The sequence below is a fragment of the Pipra filicauda genome, unplaced genomic scaffold, assembly GCF_003945595.2.
Source record: "Pipra filicauda isolate LSUMZ 115617 unplaced genomic scaffold, ASM394559v2 scaffold39_size4671491_pilon, whole genome shotgun sequence".
NCBI lineage: Eukaryota > Metazoa > Chordata > Aves > Passeriformes > Pipridae > Pipra > Pipra filicauda.
In genome coordinates this window covers 944,842-967,905 of record NW_024104531.1, presented here as the reverse complement: position 1 = coordinate 967,905, position 23,064 = coordinate 944,842, and the positions used below count along the sequence as shown (strand labels likewise).

The 23,064-nt window shown below is 38.7% G+C and overlaps 1 protein-coding gene across 6 annotated transcripts in view; it reads right to left on the bottom strand.

Annotated features, from left to right (window-relative positions):
• KLF12 (Kruppel like factor 12) overlaps positions 1-23,064 on the bottom strand; it is a 246,814-nt gene that overhangs the window by 95,301 nt on the left and 128,449 nt on the right. The window lies entirely within an intron of this gene.

Below are 23,064 nucleotides of genomic sequence, written 5' to 3'. Positions count from 1 at the left end.
TCTAGCTGATTTAGTCTGGTTCTTGAATCTGACATTTCCCCCCATTTGAAAGCAAGAACATCTCTGGAACAGTGAGTGTTTCACTATTCACACACAAATCAATATAAAATAAAGAGACCACCATCTAAATAAAGGATTCACCTAGATCCTGGATCCTGCTGTTCTGTTGTAATACAAATAACAAAAGCAAAAAATCCCATTTTGTAAAGACAGTGGGAAGATCTGCTAAGAAAGAACACAGAGTGAAGACCAGGTTACTTTTCAAAGTCCATAAACAGCTACAAGTGAGAAGGCCATGAAAACTTCTTCTTTAAGAAGGCAAACCCGCCTGTAATTGTCCAGTAATGATGCCTCTTAATTTCCTCTGAAACCACCTTGCCTGGATTATTATCCATGAGATCCCCCATTGTGCCATCATGAAGTCAAAACCATAAACATACACGGCACAAGTAGTTCATTTGTCAACTCGTGACAAGTCTCATATACTTGCAATACTTGGGGACACTGGTTCTGCTAAACTAAACAGACGGGTGACAGAGGAAAGGCAAGGCAGAGAGGGACACCCTGCACAGATTATACCCAAATCTTCATAAGGTCAAAGGCAACATCCTCTGTCTTAAATGTTCAAGAGAAGGGGGATAACTTGCATCCAAGCGAGATGAGGAATCCCCTTGTGCACATGGCTGCACAAGTGTCATATAGAAGCAGTACGGATTGCCAGCTCTGTGCACAGGGCAGATAAATCCACCATGGAGGAAATACTACATGTTGCCATACTTCCAGGTTTCCCCTTAGTGCCAAACGCAGATTTCAGGTTGACCCAGTGCCACCTGCCTCAGCTACACAATATGTTATTCTGTGACCTGAAGGATGGATTACCTGCTGTTGCTGTCCTTCCTTGTTCTTCAGAGCACTCTAAAGTGCTCTGAGGGAACTGGGGACTTGATGTACCCAGTGTATGCATGTCAGACTGCTAGTATTAGTCTTCTGATTTCCAAGATACTTCTGAGACTGGACACAAAGAATCCACATGGATCTCAAAAGCAGTCTATCAGGAAACGGAGCACATCTGCCCCAAAGTCCCTCTGGCCTTTGCAGCAAGCAGCACTAGGTCCCCCACAGGAAGAGTGAAGAAGAACCCCAAACCCTTATGTAGCTAATGGCAGACAAAGTATTTGTTCTGTGGATAGAACTAATGGTCTGCGACAAAGCACGGGTCATTAGCTTCCAGATTTTTCTAGACTGTGCTAAGAACAGGCCTTTGTTTTACTCAGTATTTACACCTAGTCTTTTGAGAATTAAAAAAAAATTATCATGTAACTTCAGACTATCATATAAATCACATTCTCTTTTAAGAGTTCATCTACATTTACTTTTGTCTGTACATTCCTTGTATTGCATCTACTTTTCCCTAGATACTCTCTTCTTGTCCAGAGCTGCTGGAGGGACCAGACAGTCTCCGTGTACTGTGGTAATGTCGTTGATATTATTAATTACTTCAGTCTTCAGCAGTGAAACTAAGTGTGAAACTTTACAATCTCTTCATGATTTTCTTCAAACAGGATGAAAACTGGTATACCCTTCAATGACCTCCTTTTACTGTCAAAACTGTAAGACTAAGAATGCCCTTTTTTTTGTAAATTCAGGCTATGACTGATGTCAGCTGACATTACAAAGGCAGAGGATCCTTATGAAAACAGGTTTGTGCATCTCATATTTAAGATAAAAATTGTAAGCAAGTGCTATATTTTGTTCTGCTGGTGGTGAGCAAAGACCTACCCCAAAAACTCACACTCCCTTACAGTGACCTACGACCAGTATAGATGTTTGTCCATGATCTCAAATTTTATCTAAGTTGCCAAAACTCTATTTAATCAGTATGTGATTCAAAACTTTGAATATTAAATTTATCATTATTTTCTGAAAATGGATGGTATAAGTAAACTTTTCCTAATGGTGACTATTCCAGAATTAAGAACTACGGGATGAAGTGTAGCAATGAAGCTGAAAGGGATGGCTGAATTCTCAGCACACTATTTCTTAGCATCTCTCACTAATGTTATTAACTGAGAATTAACTGTTAATTTCTCTAGACAATGAGTGTTGTTGTTAGTTTTATTTAATGGAACTACATCTTTTCTAAATTGAGAAGATAATAAAGCTATGGCTGGGATATTCAGAGGTATAACATCAGCCATTCTGTCAGCTCATAAAGTCAACTGGATGAGAAACAAACAGTTGTGTGTTTATTTCTCCCATCTCTCTAGTCCTATTTTTCCATCCTCATCTAGTGAACTGGGCTTCTTGTGGTGGTGTGGGCTCAGCTAATTGCTGGTTTGGGCATCTGAAGCAGGTTTTTTGTGTTTGGCTCCCAAAAGTACCTGTGTTGGTTTTGTGAACTTCATTTTGGTTTTATGAATCTAAACTCTATAGCTGACAGTTTGGCAGCTTCCAGAGCATTTGGTAGGTTAGAAAGGGTTCAGCCTGAGGTCCTTGAAACTGAGTGGGCTGCCTTGGACATATTTCCCAGACCACGGAAATACAACATGAAGGGGTAGAGCTCCACGTGGCTTCCCTCATCTCACTGCTCCTGCCTGCTGGTACAAAGGAGACAGACAGCTTCAAGCCCTGGCACCAGTTGGGACTCAGAAGCAAATATCAGCAATGCCTTTCTCTGCAACATTGTCGTTGCATCCTTATGCTGTTCACCATCCACTCAAATCCAGTCTGAGACAGAACTGGAAGGCAGGTTAGGATGGCTCCCTGCTACAAAAGGCTTTTCAATAAAGCTGCAGCCTCTATTAATCACTGCTCTTGGCTCACACTTCTGTGCCTGCCCTTTTAAAGCTGTACACCAGTATTCTCTGCAGTGCTCTGTTTCATTAGCTTGTCATTAATAAACACCGCCAAGAACATAACACATGATTTCCCTATTCACGAAGCTTTTTTTGGCTGAGTAAAAAAGCATTCCTTACTGCCTTATTCCCAGACCATTATGGAAAAACAACCAGTCAACCTCACAACAAGCCATAATACCCTGAGCAAAGCATGGGAAGTTGTGGCTGATAACATCCCATCTGCTGGATGGCCATCCTTTCCTGCACAGTTCTTCCTCATCTTCTTTCCAGCCCCCTGAACTCTACCTCCTCTTAACTTACTTGAGAGGAAATTTTGCAATAGCCCCCTTCAATTCTCTTATTTTACTCATGGAAATCTCCTCTGTGTACCAATACCGTCCATAACCAAGCCATGAAGAGCTCATAGTTTCCATCCAGCTACAGTTTAAACCAGACAAAAAGCAAAGATCATTTTGTTTTCAGCAACTCATCCTCACACCTTGAAGTTCATCAGCTTCACAGGGTGCTAAGCTGAAGTGAATCCTTCTACCTTTGTGGACTTTTACTGCTCCCACACAACAGAGTTTGCAAACCTCCAACAATCAGCTGCCAGATATTAAAGTGTCTTCCTTTCTGGCAGCAATCTCTCAAGGTCAAATATTTTGTAAGAAAGCATACCAAAAAAGCTGTCCTTGATGACGGAAACTGAACAGACTAAATTTAGCATTTAGCTTTGAGGACAGGAAGTTAAAAAATAAATTGCTAAATGTTTAACTCTTCAGTCAAATCACTCAAAAACCCGTTCTTATTTGACATCATGCTGTCCCACCTCATTCTGCTCTGGCAGGAGAAATTTCAGATGAGATGATTTTGTTTTGTCAGCTAAAAGAGACTGAGATGAGAAAAATCCCATCTGAAAAGCTACCCACAATTTTAACTACATCATTGCCACTGCGGTACCAAAACGTTAAGGCTTGGCAGTGCGGGCATGCAGTTGTGTGGGCAAGCAGTGCAGAACTTGTGCCCAGTTAGAGCAGGTTTCAGCTCTGATCATCATGCTTGGAGGGTGAAACCCAAACAACCAGAAATATTCTGCAGGTTACAGACTGTCTAACACTTCACAGTAAAACAAACCAATATGTTTTAAATTACAAAAACCACTTGCTCTAGCAGAAGTCATTTTGCTTCTGCATAGCACACAGATGTGTTTACAACTCTAATGCCATGAGATGTGCAGGTGGATTGAGTATAGGATATGGTGTGCTCATCTTTTGCACACAATTTGCTTTTTAAAATGAAAATTGAATATTTCCTTTATCCTTCTTGTAGGCAAGGGTAGAAAGTTCATTCCCCTGAAATTGCACTTTGGTAGGTGCATGCCATGAAAAGCATATCTGCATGTAGCAGGTTTTGTCCTGTCCCACTCCAACTAGGTACTTGCTGAGTAAAAAGACTGGTACAGCCAGCTTGGGTAAGTAGCAGCTTGGGCACCTCAAAAAGCCTTGCAGGTTATGGCTCAAGTACCCAGCGCTTTAGTCAGAGTCTTTTTTTGGCTTATCTTGCTAATTTAGGAGTGAACTCTCTTTAAAATTACAGGGAAAGATGTTTTGCAAAACACCTTCCCATAATGAGAAATGACATTCGCAACAATTGCTTCTGCCTGAAAATCCCCACTTTAACCAAAGCAACAAAATACTCCAAAGCAAAAAAAAAAACAAAAAAAACCAAAAAAAAACAAACAAAAAACCAAAAAAAAAAAAAAAAAAAGAAAAGGAAGAAGTAATACAACCTGCAAAAAATGAACTAAACAGCTTCTACTTGAAACACTCTGTTATCCTTCTGAAAAGACAACACACCCAAGAGTCAATTATGCTTAATTTGAGATGTGGTTATCATTACTGATCTGTACATGAAGGATGCACCACTACAGTGGTAACAGACAGCTGTATAAAGGCAGAAGGGCAAACATGTAGACAGCTGAAAAGTAAAACTGAGCAAAATACTTAAAAATTTGTTCCCAAATGCAAACGCTGGAATGGGCATTTGTGCTTTTTTGCTCGAGGCTGCTGCTGCAGGCTTTCCCAGGCTGACAGAACTGCTCAGCTTGAATGCATCGGACAAATGCAGGAGGTCACACTGAAGAAGAGGGCAAAATGCAAGACAGCTGGATCTTTCTGCTTCTTTTCTGGAAGCATAAATTAAAATGTATCTTACTGTCAGTTTTCAACAAATGGTTCCTCAGGGTCAAGGTTAAATTTGTGTTCCAGGGAAGAAAAGAGAACCCCACGAGATAGCACTCCCAAGTAAGGTTGAGTCAGACTGTTACAACAACTCACACTGAAGCAGCAATTGGCACCGAGATAGACAGGCGGTAGAGTCCAGGAATTATTAAAATGAAAAAAGGCTCAATGAAAATGCATTTAAACAAACTGGAATCAATTTAACAGGAAAGACTGAGAGATACTCACTTTAAAGTACTCATGATTCACTTAATGTATCATTATCTCTGCATAACACTTGGAAGTTTGATTTCAAAGTGGATGTTTCCAACCCTCAAGGCCTAAAAATAGAATATCTATTCTCTTTGTGAGTCTAAAGAGACAAAAGAAACTCAGCACATACTATGAGGTGCAGGTGGCCTTTATTAGCAGAGTGTTGCTAAATGTGTAGAACCTCCAGAAGATACCCCAAAATAAAAAGAGAATTAACTACGAGACGGGGAGACAAAAGGCAAATCAACCATTCATAGACAAGCAAAATTCAAGCTCCAAGGCTGTAAAAACTATCTTCTAACTTTTCCTGAACAGTCACACCATGGTATTATTTCCAACCACTTCACCAATAAAAAAGTACTATGTGCTGCAACCTTTAGTAGCAGTTCTAACTAGGACTGGGGAAATGTGCTTTGAAATGAAAGGAGATCCCTATGCAAACAGTATAAATTTTTAAATATGTTTAACAATAAATGCAAACACATCTAGTGTGAAAATACTTATTTTTAAATAATACATTTGCAAGTAAGCATTAAGGTTACTTGGCATCTAATCCTCCTGTCCCCGAAATGACATGTTTACCAAAGGGTTTCTACAATGGTACAGAAGAGCAAGTGATTACAGATTTCTACACCAAATAACCTAATCAGCCCCTGTACCATCTGGTACATTAAATGTAAAAATGATACATTTCTTTGACATGAGGCCAAATTCTCAATATCTCAAATTCTACATGGGCCTGCTGTGACATTTTTGATAAGCAACAAAACCTACTCCCTTGTTCCCTAAATCATAAACACATTCAGGAAACTACATGTTCAGCTTAGATGTATTATTTATATATGAGCAGTGTTACTAGAATGTTCTGTCAAAGAAACAATCTGTCAACACAACTCTTCAAGAGAAAAAAGTCTAACAAAGGTGTGGTGCTTGGATTATTACTTGTTTAAGCATATAAAGAATACTGATAATATACTTGTATTCCTTGTACTAAGAAACTTCAGATGTGAAAATTTCTCAAAAAATAGCAGATCCCTAAATAACTGCTAAAGTGGAGGTAAAATACCAGGAAAAAATATTATATTGCCCCCAATTCAGATTTATTTTTTGAATTTAAAAAAAGGTTAGTTTATAAAATCCTAGACAACAAGAATTCATACATCCACTTAGCAGCTCTCCTTTCAAGTTTCCCCCCCATGTTTTTGGGGTAATTCTTCCCATTTTGATTTCATTTGGTTCTTTATTTTCTCTAGCCCAATCTTAAATCAGAATCTTCCAATTCTATTTATCTGAAAACTTGAGTTAATAAATTTGAGTCCTCGATGTTTATATTAGAAAATAGTAAAAAAATTCCAGTGTGCATCTAGTACGATTTTTCTAAGTGAATTCTCTTTTGTCAGTCTAGACTAGTTACTTTGTCTGCCATGGAATACATCAAGAACTTTCCACAAGTACCTATCAAGCAGGTTTGTTGATAGAGAGGGCCACCAAATTAGCAAGGCTTAGTGAAAATAATTTTTGAAAAAAGTACTCATCAGCATTTGCATTTCTAGGAGAAAATAATCAAATTATATTCTGTGATGTTTTTCAGACTAATATGGAAGCATTCAATGTTTCCACATAAGTCAACTTACACTGAAAAACAATGAAAGCATTAACAATAAATTGTAGCCAACCATATGCCGAAGATCCACAAGTTAAAATTTTGATGCAAAGTTTTGATAAACATTTTCTTACGCTGCACATTATCACAAAATATTCATAAATGTATTAGCAAAAAGGACTGATATGAATGACCGATGCATGAAACTATTACTGATACCCTTCAACCACCTGTAAGCTGTTGCCCAGTTCCAGGCAAAACTCAGCCATGTCCCCACCAGACTTAGAGCTCAGCACTCACAAACTGGTCTTACATTTCCACGTCATTCCTCCTCGGGCAAGCAGTGCCAGATACTGCACGAGGACTCTGTGCACTTGGTAAATAGAGCTGACGTGAAAAAGGTGTAAGACTGGGCAGTTACTTCTTTTCAGTCATTCCTCATTACTCAGTCTTGCTTCAAATATTCTACACCTATCACATACAAACATCAGGAGTGGTGGCACACATCTAGTATGTTATCCATATACTGCAACCGAGTTTCTCTTTCTTTGCTTGTCTTAGTTCATTTTAATTTCCACTAGAAGGATTCATTTTTCCCAAATGAACCTCCTTCTGTTTACTATCCTTCAAGTTGAAGTTTAAGTTCATTTTGCTCTTCTGACCTCACAACTGAGACTGCATCTAAATTTTTACATTTCTCTACTGAAATAAATACATCAAATAGAGACAGATAGTTAGGTCTGACTGAAATTAAGCCTTTCAATGGCTTTAAAAAACCCCCAACTGTTCAGAAAGAAAACATTTCAATCAAATTTTACTAAAACTAGCACTTTCTGGTGTCTGTTCCTTGAACTTATAGTTGGTCCTAGTCAAACAAACATGCTTGGTACTGTTCACTACGCACTGAGGGACCATGGTCTGAATTTGTATAGCCAAAACCTCTCATCCTCCAAGTGTGGGTGGCTCTACTCCAAGTTCATTAACCTGGGAGCAAGTGGTTTGCCTCTCTAACCCCCTTGAACTCCTCTTGCTTCCCACTGCCACCCTTCCTCTGGGACCAGGCAGCACTGAGGATATGAGCTGACCTCAAAAATGGACAAAGAGCCAAATTTGTGAGAAGAATAACATTGGCTGGGAAAAAAACCCTACAGAGACAGATAAAATGCAGAGATTGGGTCTGGCGCTGCCTGAAAGGGGAAACTGATGTAATAAGTCCTGGCTGGGAAGGCTGGAATATCATCAGCAAAGAAACATGGACTCCAAGGGGTCATGTGAGGTGAGTCTGCAAAATTAAGGAAATTACGCACTTTAAATCCTAAGCGAGCCATTGGCTACCTGATGTCACCTCAGATACAACTGGGAGGCCTATGAGATGAAGATGAGGGTGGGAAGGAAATGGTGCTCATGTCATTGGTTGTGGGGTTGGCTGGAAAGGTTGTGGCGCTTGGTTGGATGTGAAGAAGGGCATCCCAGCCTGGAGGAGATCGATCGGTCAAGCCTGGAATGACCATACAAAAAGGCTTGTGCCAAGTAAAGCAAAACAGCCCACCAGTGCCTGGCATGGGACCTGAAGCCGCTGAGGTTCACCATTCCTCTGCTGTCAGCAGATATTCTTGAAACCCACTGGTGAAACATCCTGTCCCTCTGCAACACCCGTCCACAAAAAATGAAGGCAAGAAGTGCATATTGCAGTAATTGCCCATTAAGGGCCTGACCAAAACTAGCACAGACAGCCTTCTCTTAACACTGCCCAGACTGCTTCATCATTCAGGTTTACCAATTTTCTTTTAACTTGGCTTTTGGGAAGGTAGGATTAGGATGGCTAATTCTGACTTTCTACCCCCAAAATGAGCGTCGTTGTATATAAACTATGAATGTGTGTACTTGGAAAATATATATATTTTTCATGTCTCTGGAATGGACTTTGATTCAACTCACTGACCTGGCATGTTATAGTACATATTGTTATAGAAAAAGAATAAAAATCTAACCCTCTCTGTGCACCTTGAGTCTTTATACAGATTATGAAGTTTACAGTTAAAGGCTAAATGGGATATTAGTTATGAGGGGGACAACCCACTGACACCATACATGGACCAGCAGACTCCACTACAGACCATTTAACACAATGCTCTCAAGCTGACCATGAAGACTTCCTTGTTTCAGTTCTTATCCTATGGGAATAATAATCACTTTCTGATTACTGAAAAATCATTAGTCTTCAGAAATCTTCTTTAGATGGGGATAACACAGAAACTTCTAGTTTACAGAAGGGAAAATGTAGGGAAGACTCTCTTGAGTTTTTCCAGTACTCCAATATCAAAGTTTAGAGTTATAATATTGGAATTAAAACATATTCAATAAAAAAATTAAATGCATTCTAACAATGAAACCCTATTTATATTATTTTATTTTTTCTGACTTTTACGGGCTGAATATAAATAGCATAAAACAAAATCTATCATTATTCACAATACTTTTCCTGCTCTAAAGTAAAGCCTGCAGTGTGTATCTACGACAACTCCCATTATTTGAAATGCTCACATCTGAAATCTGAGACAACTGTACACACTCAATATGTCATTATACTTTTAATCTTAAAACAATAAATATCTCAACAACTGAACTAAAATGAACTCAAATTGATTTTTTTTAATAGGTAACAATATCACAATGATACTACTACACAGCAGAAGAAACTGGGTATTTGTTTTCCTCAGAACAGAGTTAATACAAAACTAGTATGATCACCATGTTATTAGTTATCACATCACTCCAAGTTTTTTCTGGAGAATTAATTGTTTTTAAACAGAACAAACATCAATGTTCAAAGAAGGGGTTTGTAACAGCTGCTTAATAACTTCTCATTTTTTAAGCTTATATCAACTTCAGAATATATGACAATAGCCAAAATTAAATTCTGCTAGAGACAAAACTGTTGTGTTTTTCATCAAATAATACATATAAAACACCAGATTAGACACCCAAAGCTAAACTGTATGTAAAACAATTCTCTTGAGCCCCCTTAAGAGGGGGAATTTAATGGAAACTTCTTATATGCTTCCCATGGTGACAGGGGCAACTAGACACAAACTATTTCTCCTGCTTGTCCAGAGAAAAAGTGGAAGAAATGGAAAAGGAAAAAAGAAACCTTTTATTTTGGTGCATGAATTATTTTTCAACAAAACAAACAGTTATATTTTCAAGCTCCTTAGAATTTCTCCATTTAAAAATAAAGGAAGAGAAGTGAATATTAAAATGGTCCATTATTAATGATACACATTGAGCCATTTAAACTTTAGGCAGAGAACATATCAGTTGTTTTCTGATCTTCGTTATTTCTTTGCTAATTATAACAAGTTGGTGAATTTGAAATTAATTCCTAAAAGTTTTTGGTTGACCTATCTCCCCTTTCCTTGCTTCTTCCTTACCCCTTTCCTTTGTTAACAAAACAACAATTTGTACAAAGTTTACCTTTGACTCTTTCACTAAGCAGAACTCCCACGTCCAAGCATAGGCACGTGGTGCCATCTGAGACCTCCTGGAGTAGGGAGGACAGCATGAAGCTCAGGGAGAGGGGCTCTGGAACCCTCATGGGGAGGCAATGGCAGTGGATGGAGCAGACCATAGTGCCTCTGAGGGCAAAAGCTGACAATGCTGGCAGTTGTGCAATTAGTTACCCAACGTGCTTATTTACTTTGGGAGGGTAACCTAAAAAGAATTATAAATTGAATCATTCTTTTTCCACTAACCATCATTACTGTGCACAGCTAGATAGAGATGAGCACACCAAATACACCTCTGCATAGACATACTCAAATTTCTGCTTCTTCTGAGACATAGTCCCTACTACTCTTGTTGACACGAGTCCTGTGCTTAAGCTATTTTACGGTACTAATTCGTACTGACAGCTCCTAATATATTACAAATTAAATAGGGGAATTCACACTTTGGTTTAGGGGCTCTTTTCCACTGAATTAAAAAGAGTATCTGTAGCTTTAATATACATATAATTGCATGTTACAGCCTAACATGAGAAAAATCTAACATGAGAAAACTAAAAGCTGTAAGAATGCAGCTGTTTCATAAATGACTTGGTATCTCCCAGGTTTGCTTCAATAAATCATGACTTCTGCATTCAAGCAACACAGAAGACAGGTTCTGATACAGAACAACACCTGCACAAACAGGGCCATGGTTCCTCTGCAGGGCTGCCTGGGGCAGGGTCACAGCATAATTGTGCCAATTAGCTCAGGTACCTCCTTCCAATTTGGTCAATTTCCTCCACTACCCTACACATCCACACACAAAGCTATCATAAAATCACAGAAAGGTTTGGGTGGGAGATGGGACCCTCAAAGATTATCTAGTCAGCCCCCCTGCTGTGGGCAGGGATATCTTTTTCACTACACTAGGTTGCTCAAAGCTTCATCCAACCTGGCTTTAAACATTTCCAGTAATGGGGAATACACAGCTTTTCTGGGCAACCTATTCGAGAGTCTCACCAATGTCATCATAAAACATTTCTACCTTATGTCCAATCTAAATTTATGCATTTTCAGTTTAAAATCACTGCCCCTTCTGCTGTTGCTACAAAGCCTTGGTAAAACATCTTTATTCATCTTTCCTATAAGCCCTGTTTAAATACTGAAAGGCTGCAAAAAGGTCTCCCTGGAGCCTTCTCTTCTCCAGAGTGAGCAACTCCATCTTTCTCACTCTTTCTTCTTAGGAGAGTTGTTCCAACCCTCTGATTATTTTTGTGGTCCTCCTCCAGACCAGCCTAAATGCTCTCATCCACAACACAGACTATCCTTTCTGGATGGTACAGAGCCAACTACTCCTCCACTCACCAAAATGGTTTTTTTAGAGGCACAGTGATAGTATAAATTAAAATCATGCTTTGATGAGTATGATTTTTGCAGTACTCTACTTCTTGTTTCAACAGCTTGTCTAGTTGATTTGCAATCGACTACACAGGGGCAAGGTTGGCAGCTACTGCTCATCTTTACAGATACTTTGGCCATGGCAAAAATCTCATCTTCTGTGTACTTCCCAAACAACAAACTTCACAGTAACTGCTGCATCAGCAAAGAACAACAGGTCTACCGCTTGCATCTCAACTGAACAGGCCAGTTTTCAAAAAAAAAGGCTGAAGCAGGTATGGAAAATTCTGATGACAAGGAAGGTTTCCAATGCCCTCAGTAATTACATAATAGAGAAAGTTAAATGCTTCAGATTAACTTTGTAAGAAAAAAAAAATCCCCAACAAACAAAATCCATCTCACTGAATAGAGACCCACCTAGCTAGCAGGCAAGTGGTTTCTCAGAGCAGTACAACATCCCACTGCCTGTCCTGCTGATGCTGGGCTAAGCCACCCAGCATCCTCACCACCTGCCACCAGACTCCAGCACCAAAGTCCCTGTGGAAGAAGGAAGGTTCAGTTGGGAAAACCAAGTCCCACAGTGACCTTTGTTCTGAATTTTTTAAGAAAATAATGACATTGAGGAGGGACTCTGGAGTTCTGATTCCACATTATTTACATAATCACTGGATTAAATCAGTGAAGGGTATTTTGTAAGCAATGTGTGACATGGTGTAAGCCTGTCTTCCGCTAGCACAGCTGTTGGCAACCTCTGGCTTATATACCAAATGTGGCATGTGGGTAGACTGTGAATAGCACACAGCAGGAATTAGATGCTACAATCATCTGTCTTTCAAGGAATCAAGATGTCATGAATTATCTGCCCGGTAATACCCAGCCAGTTAAGAGAAAAGTCCTCCTGAGAACAACACTGCTGAAAATTTGCCTAGCAAGTAAACTATGATCCAAATACTCTCTTTCTCTCTCCTGTCCTGTATATTGTAGAACCTGTAAAGCAGACCAGTTTGAAAAGGATGCATCAGAAGATCCCATCTCAGAACAACAGCCTCATAACCGCACCTCATAAACCACAAAAAAGCCTCATAAATAGAGCTCTCCTTGCACGTGTGGGAGACAGACTTGAATCCCTTCAGGCACTGGTGCAAACTGAACCGAGGTCTTCCACATCATTAGTGGTTAAGTAACCCATGTTTCCAAGTAAAAAAGAAAGCAGGAACATTACCTGCTATTTCTGTACTTTAAAATACAGTGTTTCAGGGCATGTAAAGCAGAGTCTGAGTCACAGCAGTAGAAGTTTTAACATCTCAACCACCAGGTCAGATACCCTCAATGGGAGAGAGACATATCGCCTCTCTTCCTAGTGCTGATTCAATGCATGCAGCACTGAGCTGCTCTGCCCTTAAGGGGACCACAAACTCATAAACAAGGTTTTAGGCCTTAGGAAATATATTATTAGTAAAGAACATTACAGCCCTCCAAATTTTTTGTAGTCAAACAGAAGATTTAAGGATTTGACTTTTGAATTACAGCATTGAAATCTCTACTGGTATTCCAGGTCCATTTATTTTGCTGTGTAGAGAATTAGAGGCAAAGGAAAGTCAGATTCACACTTGCTTATGACTAGGTGTCCAAGCAACTACCTGACATGAACAACAGTGGGCAACTTTAACATGACAAGAGTGCTGTGAAAAGACTTTATAATCCCATTACAAGAGTTTTATAGAATAAGTCATAGTTAATATAAACCCAGGTGGTCTTCACAGACAGATGAGGTACTTGATCATATTACACAGTAACAAGAACTTTGATATACAAGGGACTATTCCTCAAGTGCACTAAGCATTTCTGAGCACTCAGACTTCAAACCCAATAACTCTACAGCTTAGACGGCCATTTATATTCAACTACTAACTATACAGTGCACAGGATATAATTGATAGCTGTACTGCTTTATTATCTTGGAATCTAATGACAAGATTGATTGCCATTTTCCCCCCTTCCCTCCTTTTTAAAAAGTGAGTTGTTCTTATAAGGAAAGAAAATACCAGTTTTATCTTACTATCTGTCATAGATATTACATTTTATTAAACTTAAAGGAAGTTCATGATCATACTGAAAGGTCATCACTTGGACATACAAAGCCAGTTGTACTAGCCCAAAGACTTAACTACAGTGTCTGGGCTACATGGAGGAATACAAAACCAATACACTCGCAGATTAAATAAAGCAGATTTTGCTTGCCAAATTCTAATTGTGTTTTGTATGTGAACATATCATCCTCTGAAATTTGCTTATTTCATTTTAAGATGTATTATGTCTTCAGTATAACACTAGACAATGCATCAGCCCAGACATCAGTCCCATGGGATGCAGGCATGCTTAGAGCAACCAGGGCTGCTGCTGAACAAACTAATGAGTCCTATTCTGAGGGAACCACTTTTCAACTGGCCAAAAAAGTGAGTTTACCAACTGATCCACTCTGACTATTAAAAATAAATCCCAACAGGGCTGATAGTTAAAACAGTATGGCTGTGTGGCTGCCAAAAAAACCCTAAAAAAACTTAATTTGTGAATCTATTGAGGGAAATCTCAGGTTATTTATTCATACTCAGAATCTCAAAAGAGAAAGAACATTTGTTTAGGCCAGAATTTGCAGACTGTGCCCCGCTTCAGGCATTGACACTCTTTCAAAAGATATGGGTCATGATATACCCAAACATGAAAGATTTAGGAACATTAATAAGACAAAACAACCAATCTTTTTATAGCATTACATAAGATGTAAATCTAAGAAAAGGAGAAGTTTGGCAAGTAAAACCTAATTCATGATTTGCCTTCATCCTACCTGTCTCCAAAGACTTCTATATACAGAAGTCTTATAATCTTAGAAACATATAACCTTAGAAATTATATAATCTTAGAAATATAATATAATCTTAGAAATATTACATATATTCTTAGTATATATAATCTTAGAAATATAATATATAATCTTAGAAATATTGATTACACACCACAATTATGGTGTCAAATCACATCTCCCTTACATCCTAAAGTAACAGACACTACTACATAGGGTTATGTTTATCACTGAGAGCCTAAGACAGTTACCTTTGGAAAATTAGTTTACCTTGTAATTCTGTCAAGATGCAGAAATAAGTCTTAGGATGGTAATACAGCACTTGCAATAGCAATTGTGTACAACATAGGTAACAAATACAGTAACTGGTGGTGCTTGGAAAGGTATCATTAAGTTCGTCAAGTTCATGTTGAGTTCAACAGGCCTCTCCCACATGAAAGCTTGTGAACGATGTGAGACATTTTTTTCCAGTATTCCCCTTACACATTATCTTTGTCCTGTAAAACAACTAGTCTGGCTATCCTCAAACAAGCAGTCAAATCCTCCTGGGGAACGCACGTTTTTGGGTCTTGCTTTCAATATTTCAGATCTGTCAAAAAGGTCAAATCCATGGTATATAAATAGTAAGAAGTATGCCGCTCATTTTCCCACCACATACATTTTTGGTAATGACCAAGAACACTGCAAAAACTAAGGAAGAATTAAAAAATGACATAAAAGAGAGAAATTTGAATAGATTAACTCATTTAATTCATCTAACTCATAGCAAGAGGAGCTAAGAAAGAAAATTCGGAAAAGCAAGCCCTCCTAGAGTCTTGCATTTGCCCTGCAGAGGTGTGCTCATGTACGAACAGGGAAAGATCTCCAGGCAGGGTGATCCTGAAACCACAGTTAGCACTGAACTCCGTTCCCCAAACAAAAGGATATATGCAAATAAAATAAAAAAACTAGAATACAACGGCTTAAACCCCAGAATATATAATCTGTTTCAATTATCATAACATGGTATTTCTGATATGTTTAATCCAGACAAACCTTCTTCCTTAAGAGGTATCTCATGAAATTTGAGAGGCACTTAGTTATCAAATATTATTCTACTTATGATATTCATGGGTCAGCATGCCTCTTGAAACCTTATTGTGAGTTTTAAGAGCTGGTTTTTAGTTCATTCTAACTTAGCCAAACAAACTCAATAAAACACTACAGCTGAAGTCAATGAACCAACTACATTACACAAGATAAACCCCAGAAAATTTACTGATGGTGAAAGGAGTGTGTCAAACTGCTTGTATTATGACAATAATAATGAATATTTGGAGAGAGTGTACTTTGAATATTGTAAAAAAACTGTTCACACCAGCAATCATAATGGTGTACCACAAACTGGCTTTAGGTAGGGCTAATATTCCCTGATCCTGCATTTGGATGTCTATGATGTAAATGTTCTCATGTGAGCTATAGGAATTTAATCTTTGCCTACAGTCAGTAGAACCAGGAGAGGGCAGAGAGGTCCTGGGCTTCCAGCTAAAAAAGCTTCCCCTTATTAATGAGGTCCAACCAGAAGCCTACATACACACACTGAAATGGGCTAAACTGAAGGTTTAGATAGATAATTCACTTAAGGTAAGACAATATATCACTCAGTGATTCTTCTAATATGTCACCTATATGATGAAAAAAGGTAACTCGCCCTAATTACAACATTCAAAAGGATAAGTAAGATTTCAGGTTGGGAGCTGCATACTCAGCCCTTTCTAATTCCTAACTGTAGACCTCAAGCTGCAAAAGGGGTAAATAATGAAAAAGGGAAGTAAGGGAACAACAGTGCCTCTATAGAAGGGACAGCCTCATTCAGAAATTCTGATTTCCTCCATCTGTCAATATCCCATTCGTTTTGTCCAGATTAACTTTTGGCCAAAGGTACACGTGGTCAGAATGAAGCTGCAATAAAAATATGAAAAGCACAGTAGGAAGCAGAAATAGCACAATGTTACTCATCCAAACTAAAACAGAGCTGACAATAGCATGCTCCAGAAGGACTTATTTTCTTCTTCTTAAATGAAGCACCACCAGTAGGCTTTTAGAAGGCATTAGACTTTGAGGATGTCCAGAATACTGAATTTTAACTTCAGCCTAGGTTTCCCAGGAAGGGTATTAATACCTTTAGGACAACCAAGAGAACCACAGTTACTGAGAATATTTAATACCAGAAACCAGTGAAGTGTTTCAATTTATTCTCAACAGAAAACTCTGAAGTGACCAACACAATAAAAATATCTCTACAGTAATGAATTACTTTGATAAAATGGAGTAATATTCATTATTTGCATTCATAATAGAGACATTTTTGAACAGGAAAATTAAAAATACTTAGGAGAGTAGAAAGAATGAGTAGGGTACATATGAATTGCTGTCTTTTCTGTTTTACAGTGTATCACAAAAGTACTGAAAATTAAAATATTTAATCTTAGCTTCTATTACTGAAGTCACAATGTAATCTGATATAATTTCTGATTTACATACTATTACTACAGCTAAAAAACGAATGGAAAGTTCAGTTTGGAGCTTAATTAGATGAATTGAATCAGTTCACCTTGTGAAATAACAATTTCTGATGAAGTAGCCTGCAAATATGAAAACCAGATTTTATTTTCCATTAAAAGCAACTAAATTTAACTGATCTCCAAGAACAATGATCTGTAGCTTTTTGCTTGCTTTAACTACCAAGATTACTAACAAAACGAGAACAGGAATTCCTGGGAGGACTGCAGACACAGCCTCACATGTCCCTAAAGCCTTGGGCAGCTACAAGACCACCACTGTGCTCCAGCAATGACTAACTTCATCAATGGTTAACTCACTCTGCCCGCCATCTGCTTACACCACAGTCAGAAAGGTGGCAAATGCTTAACAGGGAGGAAACTGATGACTGAGTATTTGGCAGCTATAATCAGCACAGCACTTATTTTTGGGTGATGAATCACCGCTTTTATCCCAGCCACACAGTGCTGGTACATTCACTGCACAGAAAACCTCTTTCATGGAAGGAGCTGGGACAGGGCAATGAACACCACTCTTGAAAGAGCCACGTCAAGAGACTGCTTTGGACAGACGAGAAGATTTTATGGTCAAAGGTTGCTGCGCACAATACTGCTCACCATCATTCACCGGCCATGCATCAAGCTCTGGGAATACAGGACTACTTGTCTGGAGATCTCCAAAAGTTTGTTTATAGGCAATAAGGATCACCTTTTCTTTCATAAAGAGTGAAAACAAGATTGTTTTCAAGAAGACATGCAAGGTGTCAGTGATGGCATCTAGAGAGAAAGCTGGATCCCCTCCCATGTAGGCCACTTGCATTAAAGTCATGTCACACCACAACAATAATTCAAGCTCTGTCAAAACCTTGAATGAACTTACAAGAATTGGAAAGCCGGAAAAAAATGACTAAACAACATTTTGATACACTCAGCTAAAGCACATCTCTGAAATCCCGCTTTCCACAAAGCCCTTGGCAGCCTCACCACAGGCAGCCCGGGACCAGGGCCAGGAGACCTACACGATGTCATCACAGGCTAGAAATTGCACTTCAGCTACCTTCAAAGCCCACAGAGATGACAGCGAGGTGAAGCATCTTTATTTGACACTACAGTGCACGTGCTCTTCAGTGGTGCTGTAGGTTGTCAAGATTTATTTGCCCTTTTCCCCTTGCCTCTCATTCAGAATGTGGGACTAGTTCAGGGACTGACATAAGCTTTTGGTACATCCTCCATGGTCTCTTGAACACAGATTTCCACCACAGCAGCACTCTCAGTCACAGGATAACTACATATAGGTCAGCAACTACTATCTGTGGCATATCAGCTCTATCGCAAATGACATGCTAATAAAATTATAACAGATCCACTGACATTTTTGTCTCAATATTAAGAAATGTGACAGAGTCAATGAACACATCACGCACACTTCAGGGTAGTGAATGGGTAAGACCAGTGCATTTGCTTTAGTGTTTACTTTGGTGGAATCCAGAATCCCCAACAAACAGAGCAGTAGATTTCCTTTTGCCACCCCAAAACAGGCACCTTGTAATTTAAACACCTGCCTTACTATTGCCTACCAGATTACTCTGTTCTACCTTTAAACTGACATAAGCGAGTGACAAGGCTTTTTTATAAGCTCAAGCCTGAGAATGCATCTGTCCATATCAATGTACACCACAGTGATCTGCAGAACAACTCAAAAATCTGCGTAAAACACTGACTTCACTTGAGTACCTCCTTCTCCCTTTGGTGCGTGTTTTTTTTTCTTTTGCAAACTCTTTAGAAAAAAAAAAATCAAAACAAACTAACGATGAGCACCAGGTTCTTCCTTTTTAGCCAACTAAGTTTTTATTACTATTCCACTCAATATCCCAATAAACTTTGTAGTTTGAGAATTTCCAATTCATTTCTGCTTATGACAGTTGGTTTTACACCAGCAAAACCCTAATATTGGTCCATCAAAGATCAAAATAAAAGAGAGTGAATTCTGACAAAATCAGCTCTTAATCCCATTAGATTTCAAGCTGTGCTCATGAATCTGCTCCTTGGGGGCCAATCACTACAATGCCTTTTTCAGCTCTGGCTTCTTACTTTTTATATCTTCTTCAGAATTCAGTATCTGGTCACAACATTCAGCAAGAAATATTTTTGTAGTGAATATACAACATATTGTGGTAACTATTGCCCAGAAATAGATCTCTAATATACACTGCATATACGCTTGTTGCTTCCAACTTGCAATATTTCAGCATGTAAAAAAGACCTAGTGTAACAAGGCTACTGCTACTCCTCATTTCCACTGTCATCTCTGGAGCATAATTGTAATCAATCATTTGCAATTCAATTATAATTTAAAGGACATCACAGCAACATCATACATCACTCTGTAAAGCAATGATGAATTTAAGCCCTATTCTTATTTATTAATTATCATACAGAACAGTAGAAAAATTTTAAAAAACCATGAAGTTCTGCATGATGCTATCGGATACATCAGTGCTTTTAGAGTGACTAATGCAAAAACTTTACTTCAAAGCCACAACACAAATACAGTGAGGTGTTCTGCACTGCAAATTATTCTTTCTGTAACCTAATATCACTTTCCAAAATAAGAACTTACACAATCAATATTCTCTTAGTTTATTGTTAGTATTAGGCAGTTCCAATTGCAGTTTCAATACAGTCACCTATTAAGAGCCCATAACAAGACTCAGCAGTACTGTAAATAAATTAACCTATACAGGAGATTTCAGTAACATACATAAAGAACTAAAATTTGTAGAAATTGTTTTGTAAGTTCACACGTTAGGATAATCTTTTGAATAGGACACGTAAACCAAGATGGGGGATTTCAGAAAGGATTATCCCTCAGCTATGGAACATTCTACTTCAAAATTTCCATAGAAACAGTAAAACCATTTTGAACTGCTATCAGACTACCACCACTATTATTGTCAGAAACACCTGAGCCCACAACTATGAAACTCTTTCAAATCTTTTGGCACCATATCAGAGTGAGGATGCCTGACATCTTGCATCCTGAGTTATAAAGCCTCTGAAAAAAGAGCAGGGCCAATGCTACAGCTGGAAAAAAATATATTTTTTTAATGAATTAATTACATCTGTGACTTATACACATCTTTAAGAGACTGACAGAATTAAAGACCTGATCTACATATCTAGCTGGATACCTAAATCCCCTTTGTTTAATGCGCACTGGGAACGTAAGTGGGTCTGGAGCACAGTCCGTATATTATAAAGCAGAGATTTACCTACAAGCCCTGTCCATCTGTCTTGCTGCTTCTTCCCTCCCCTCCTCTACCATGTACATGGCTGCCACCAGTGTAAAACCAAAGGTGATCATTTCTCAACCAGCCTGTCAAACACCCACTGCTGCGCTGTAGCTGGTTAATCAAACACGTCCCTTTTGAAACCTACATGCGGGCACTTCATCTGCCACTTCAAATTAGTGACTCCGAATATTCAGGTCCATTTGCAAACCACAGTCTGTCCCAATCCATTATCACATGACACTTGGTCAGCAAGCAGATTGTAAATTAACATTTCCATCTACCACTGTAGCCTTTTAGTCATAGTAATTACAATAAAATCTCTTTAATCAGCAGACTCATAAAATAACCAAGATGGATGTCTTTTATTCGAGGAAGACCTTGTGATACACATTATGTCACAGCTGCAGGGGGAGAATATCAGACTTTGCTAAGGTAGCAAAGCAGGAAGCTTTCTCACACTCAAGCCAGAAACAGCTCTTTGAGTTCCTCAGTGATGCAATGCCTTCTGCTGCGATTATACTGAAACAAATAACATATTTTTAGTTTTCTTCTCTGTTCTCTGTATATTTCCAATTATTTTAATAAAACAATCCCACAAAAAGCCTGCAGATCACCTAAGCAAAGATAGATGTGCTCTGTAATATCATTTCTTTAACGTTCAAGGCAGCCTTTTCAACAGGGCTTATAATTAAGAATGCTTTTGATGGCGAAATTGGGCCTCCACTGTTAATCAAAGGACCAAAGACACCCCTCAGCATGCATAATTCGACACTTCTTTGTTTCAGGGAAATCCTGACGGGAAAATAATGGTTCCTTCCATTTCTTTTTTCTCTGTCAGTTAACCAGGGAAGGTTATTCTGCCTCAGCCTCACAATTGCTGCAGCACAAATTACTGGAGGGGGAAAGAGTCAGAGGCACATACTTCCCAGGAAACCTTCTGCGTATGTTTTGCACTGGGGGTGAATGAACTGACTTGGGCAAAACGGCCTTCACCAGAACCTACGGTCCCAGGGAAAATTCAGTGCTCGTTTAAATTCACTAAAATCATGGACAACTGAAACAGTTTGTCCCTCAAACCAACCCTATTTCTCATCCTTCAGATTTCCCCAAATATGATCTCAGCTCAGACCCAGCAAACCTCAGAGGTACAGCACTGCCAAGACTCTTCAAAGGCTTGAAAGATCTGAAAACAAAACACAACATAGTTTTGCAAAGCTTCAGTGTTGAAAGGAGCTCCACCTTCGAGAAATCTTCCAAGGTTACCAAATGATTGCACTTCCAAGGAAAGCTCTTAGGTTTGTAGGGCACATCTGAGTTCCCAACTTGTAAAACTAGTCAGTACTGAAGACACAAGAATTTCTGCTAACAGGGAAATGAATCAATTTAAAAGGTCCACAAAAAAAACAGGGAAAATATATGGAAGTAGAAGAAATCTAAGAAGTTTTGTTCTGTGTCAATCTTCAACACAGGTCAAAGAGTTCCTGATCCCGCTTTTCAGTGTTTTGATCCTGTAACTGATTTATCCACCAGAGAAAGTAAGTAAGTTTAATCTTCAGACAGTTATTGAAATCACTGCAACTAGAAAGGTAAAAAAGACCTTAGAAATAAACCAACTTCATTTGCAAAAGCTTTTTATACTTGCAAATTTCATTAATCATTCTTTTTACAAGGTGCAAGTTTAAGACAATAAATCTAAACCATACCTAAAAATTATCAGACTCTAAAAGATAGAGGTTCTAGGGCAATCAACTATGAGTTAAATACTCCCATGATGTTACTGGCCAAAGAGGTCTGTAAGAAATACAGACACCCCCTCACCCCAGCTCTCTTCCCTCTGTGCTATATCCATGTGCCTCCCCCATACACAACATTCATAATTCACTGAATTTACAGTCTTATTAGGAAAAGATCCATTTAAAGAAAACTCTGACATGAATTTTACATCAGTTTGTTCCTTTGGGTATTCCAGTATTCTTCAAAGAGAATGTGTCAGTAATTAATGCAGGTTCTTAAGTCTCTTTCTAGGAGTCGGCCCACATATGTGGTTTTGTCCAACAATATACGTCCCTCAGCAAAGGCCTGAGGAGCACTGGGACCACCATTAGCTCTCTAGTGAATCATCAGCCACTTAAATGTAACCATCTAGAAGTCCTTCTGCAAGATGTATGGCCTTTATTTTTCCTTCTTCATACAGAACATGATAAGGTCTATATACCTCCTGTCCTGACACAGCGTATTTTTTTACCAGTTTTATATTTCTCCTATGCTACCCAACTTGATATTAAAAGCCAACTGAAAAAAAATTCCTGAAGTAACTGAAATATTTAATGTGTTTTTGATGAGAACATCAATGCTATCTTCTCACCAGAACCGGACAGAAGTTCCTTCTGGTTTGCAGTTACAGAGGGACAAGAGCTGCACTCATGGGAGATGCCACAGAAAGATATCTAGTGACACAAAGGTCAAGGAAGAAAGAAAACCTGTGATAAGTAACAGATACAGAATTGCCAGCTGCAACAGCAGCTAAAATCATTTCTATCAAACACCATCATGTGG